Below are 5249 nucleotides of genomic sequence, written 5' to 3'. Positions count from 1 at the left end.
CCCCCTCCAAATGTCCCACCGCACACCCTGGCATCACCATGGGGCCACACTCACAGGGGGCCAGTCCCCCCTCTCCCCGCCCCACTGCCCCCTTTAATTAAAAATTGAAATCACGTAATTGCCTCTTCATTAAAGCCAATTAAAGCCCGGCTGACGAGGGAGGTAGGCGGCACATTTTGCAACTCGCCGCGGAGATGAGAGAGCGTGCAGCGCAATTACGGCGTCTGTTTGCTTTGCCTCCATCCGACGGCCTCATCAGGGCTCACTTTGAAAGCAGGCTCTGGGTTGGGAAGGTGCTGGCAAACCCCCGTGCACTGGTCAGGCCGGTTGGTGGGAAAAGGAGCCTGGGCGGTCTCCTCCTCCTCCTCTTCCTCCTCCCCATCCTCCTCCTCCTGCCCCAGCAGCTCCCTGCACTGCATGAGGAGGAGGGATGTGGGTGGATGGAGAGCAAGGCTTTGGGGCAGCATTGTCAACATTGCCCGCATTGGGCTACTGCCATCCCAGCCACATCCTCATCCTCAAGCAGTGAGCACCACTTCTAATTAACACTTGGCCTCGCTAATAGGGAGGTGGGAGAGGAGAGTGCTGCCCACCACCAGCACCTGGGGGGTGCCGCCTGCACCTCTGCCTTTTGCTCTCCATACCTAGGCTCTAAAGCTACTGCCAGCTCCTGGGGGAGGCCAGGAGAGCCCAGGCAGGCTCAGTGCCCATGCTGCTCGGTTATGAAAACTGTGCTCACCCCGTGCTGGTGACCCCTGTGTAGGGGCCTTCTCCGGGCCTCACAAGAGGAGGCAACGCATTGCCCCCAGCATGGCCCGGGGCGGTGGGAGGGAGGGCTCCGTCACCTGTTTTCCTCAGGCAGGAGCTCCCGATAACAGCCCAGCCGCCTCCACAACCACAAGACTTTCCAGCCTGGTGAGCTCTACCAAGCCGGCAGCTGCAGACAAATGCACCCGAAACCCTGTGCTGCTGCTGCCGGAGAGCCCAGCTCTGTGATTTCCCCTCTTAATGCCAGCTGCAAAACGCCTGGGCAAGCAATCCTTGCTAGCACTTCATTGCACACACTGCGCTTGCCTGTATTTTGACCTGAACGGCACTTATTAACCTCTTTTTTTTTTTTTTTTTTGGTTATAATAATAGTCCAGAGACCTTTGTAGGCAATCTTTCTTCAAAGATCTCTTTTTTTTTGATCTTTTCATAGGCTAAGCAACAATTCATCCTATATAAATCTGGGATTGAAAGGACATAATTTGTTGTTCCCTGCTTTTTTTGAAGCGGTAAGAGATGAAACAGCTCAGCGGAATGTCAGCACTGGTTATATCTTAATTGGTTTTTCTCTGCATCAAAATGCCTTGAACTATTCACTTGTGTGCAGCAGCACTACATGACCTTTAGAGCGAGTGCTCTGACTCTCCAAACAAGTTATAGCCCATCTCCCACCTTAGGTGTTTTCATTGTCAGTGGCTCTGACACTAATTTTGTACCCATCCCTCTTCTTTCTGTCCAGGCAAATCAAAGACTTCCAAAAGGGCCTTAAGCCAGGAGTGTAGAAAGGAAAAAGGAAGACTGCATAATTGGGTGAAATTAAAAAGAAAAAAAGGGAGTGGGGGGAGAACATTTCGCAGCCTTTCCCTCAACCTACGCACCGGTTTTCCCCAGTGAAGAGGCTGCACGTGGCCAGCTCATGCATCTGCTCCCCGACCCCAGAAACACTGTTCCTGCCTGCAAGTGTGAACTTCCCCCTGTTGGCCAAACAGACATTAATGCTAAAACACAGCAGAAAGTCCTTCCTTTCCCCTAAAAGGTGGGAGAGTGTGGACTCAACAACTGCAGGGGTTCATTTGCTTTGTAAAACCATCACGTTATCAGCTCGCAAGGAATAGAAAGACCAATGGCCCTTTTCATCAGCAGCATCATGTTATGCTGTTCGGTTCCTGCCCCAAGCAGGGGCAAGTTAGTATCACATATATCTATGTCTATATGTAGAGAGATTTTCCTTTGGGCCATATTGCATAATGAGCAAATTCCTTTCCAATGTGCTTCCCTTCAGCCCTCTCCTTAAGCTGGGCCGGGTCCGGTATCGGTGATGCTAACTTGCAAGAGCTGGGGGCAGGAAGAGAGGAAGGGACAAGCCAGTGAGAGAGCACAGCATTGCTGCAGACAGCTTATTTTGGAAAGGAAAATTTGCTAATAGGGTTTTGTTAGTTGTTGGTTTGGTTTTTTTTTTTTTTTTTCAGCCCAGGACTGTTAGCAGGAAGGTTGGTATGAGCTCTGGCAACCAGAGCACGCTCTCGCTGGGTTTTATTCACCTGGTTTGGCATCCCCACAAGGCGTCCGGATTCCCACGGTAAAAACCAGAGGTTAATGAAGCTTGTGCAAGAGGCGAGCGCTGCTGGGTGGAGCACACGCTCGCTTGTGTAATGGCGAGATGAACGAGCAGAAAGGAGAGCCGGTCTGGAAACAAAGCTGGCACTGGGCAAACAGCTCAGCCTTCATTCACAGAATGCTTCATTAACAGCACAGAGTGACTTCGCTAGTTATTTTCCCTTCCTTTAAATGCTTGTCAAACCTGAGTGATATACAGCACTTATTGTCCCTGGCCTACGAGAGGCTGGAGGTATTTAGGACAGCAGTGTGAGCGCATGGAAAAAGCCCTGCCTGCTGTTAGCGGTATGGCCACCACCTGCCTGGGGAAGGTGGTGCTCCTGCACACAGGTCACAGTATGGTGACAGAGCTGGACACGAAATCAGCTCCTCCCAGGAAGGGGCAGACAGTGAAGAAGCATGAATGCAGCACTTTTATTTATTTATTATTTATTTATTTATTACATATTACAGAAAGCTTGCTGGGAGATGCTTTGCAAGAGGCAATCTCCATGGTCTCCAAAAGCTGACCGCAGCCTCTTGGTGGCCATTAGGACCCACAGGACCGGGTGAAGTTTAGCAACTCCAAGACTCTGGGGAACTTAATACATGGGAGAAGCCAGCCTCCCCTCTAGCCTGCCTAATCCACGGCTTGTGCCTATGGGCTCAGCTAGAAAGGCTGCTTGTTTTCTAGCTGAGCTGTAATTATTTCCAAAAGGGATCAGGCTAAGATGCTTCAGAAAAAAGTGCAAATCTCAAGCACGAGTTCATAAGGTTATGTGCTAACTCAGTGTAACTTCAGGCAGCCAGAGCATGTCTTACATCTCAAGCTTGCCTTCTGAATCACCAAATTCGCAAGGAACAAGCAATTTCCTTGTGCCGTAACCAGTCTGACCTCTTCTTACGCGCTCTTCTCTGGCTCAGGCCTCCTCAGGACTTGGCTGTGCTGAACTGGCTTCCTTCAGGAGACCTTGCTGGCTTGAGGAACTGCCGTCAAGGCAGCATTTCCCCGAGAATGAATTTATTAAGCCTCCTTTATTTTAAAACAGGCAAAGCTTGTTTCAGAAGGAGAGTGGAAACTTGCAAAGCCTATTTTAACTCTTCCAGCTGCCTCAAATCCTAACCAGGTGGTAGCCAAACCCAGACAGCTGAACTCATTGACAGTGCCCACAGACATCCCAAACACCTCCCACGGGGGTCCCAGGGAGCCCCAAGTCCTGTGCCAAAGGCAGCCGACAACCCACAGCCCCCCCACTGTCAGCTGTGGGGCCCTCAAGGCCTTCTTCCTAAAGAACTGAGGCGCCGTTATCGCACCGCTTCCCAAATGGATCTCACTTGGCCTGCTTCCATCTGCTTCAACCTGCAGACCCAGAAATGGAGCCTTTTTTTTTTTTTTTTTTTCTCACCCTCAGGTCAGAAGCCAGTGAAATGAAGACTACACCAAACCGGTGTGGTCTCACAGACAGAACCTAAGTTCCCTTTATGGAGTTGCTGTGAAGGTAATCAGGCATATATCGATGTAGACTCTTTTTTTTTTTTTTGGTATCAAACTCACCATTTTTAAAACTTCCCTCTAAAGAGGGAATTTTGCAATTCATTTGACTTGAGGCAGTCTTTAGAAAACACCAGGACTGAGCCTTTTTTCCTTTTCTGCTGTAGTTTATGACTATAAATAACCATCTGAAGCCAAAGGAGATTTTACGAAGCTGCTCATCTTTGCCATTATCAGCTAGATCTGTAATGGCAAGGGCAAGGCTAGGTTTTGACAAGATCTGCGCTCTATTAGACTGTGTTGCCTGGCATTAACTCTACTTTAACAAAGCCCAGCTCAGCTTTCCCACTTCTTTCCTGAGGATGAACATCTTGCTCGTCAGCTTCATTACCCACTCAGCTCATTTGCTCCTCCTGAATGCTGGCACATTCACTCTCAATGTTCTGGAATTTCCCGTTTTCTTGAAATTAAAGTTCGCCTTTAAGGATTCATGCGCATAAATTACTTCAGTGTGCTAATGTGCAGATGTTTATCTCCAGGTAGTAGCACTCCTATTTAACCATGTGGTGGAAAGTATTTCTTTATGACAGTGGAAGCATATCATTCACTTTCTTTTGATATAAAAGACTGGTCAAATATCTCTACCTGATGTGCCTAGCATCACCAGCACTGTTATCAGCCAGTTAGCATGCAGGCAAACTCTGGTTATTCCCACCCTCGTCAGCCATACATCTACACCAGCAAAAGTGCACACTGTAAATTTTCTCTTCTACATCCCCTAAACTACTGTCGCTAGGACAAATTTTTAGGACCAATCTTGCCTGTGACTATTGCATGCACATCCCCTACCCTAACTCCTCCCGGAGTCTGTTAATCACCACAGTTCAGTGACTGGCTGCATTTTTTTCCCCCCTTCAGTACCCAAAATCTATCCACATCCCCTTCCTCTTCCCCTCACCCCTGCATTAATTGAGCATTAGGAACTGTACTTTCTGACTACAAGGTATGGATGTATGAATATCTCAATATAAGGGCATATTCACATCCCCAGCATGTTCTCTATGACTGAAGGAGGTAACTGCAGGGAATCTTTAGTGATGTTGGTGCCCCCAAACCCCACATGACAATCCAGATGCTTAGAAGTTGAGGAACTTTGCTTGCAAATTAACCTAGTTTGTTCTGAATTATATCGAAAAACTCTTTAATGCAGTTTTCACAAGGGCTACTTTTCTTCAGCTCTTGACAAAGGAAGCTATCCCTATGCTCATTCAAGAGCTGTATTATGTATTAAGAGGTGGCATGCCCCTCATTGCAGACTTCAGAGTCAACTACAGAATGTCAAAGGGATTTTCATTTAACCTAGGAAGCATTACGGACCAGACAGGCACCAACA

Source organism: Anser brachyrhynchus (assembly GCF_964034855.1).
Source record: "Anser brachyrhynchus genome assembly, chromosome: 5".
Lineage (NCBI taxonomy): Eukaryota > Metazoa > Chordata > Aves > Anseriformes > Anatidae > Anser > Anser brachyrhynchus.
This window is presented reverse-complemented; position numbering follows the sequence as displayed.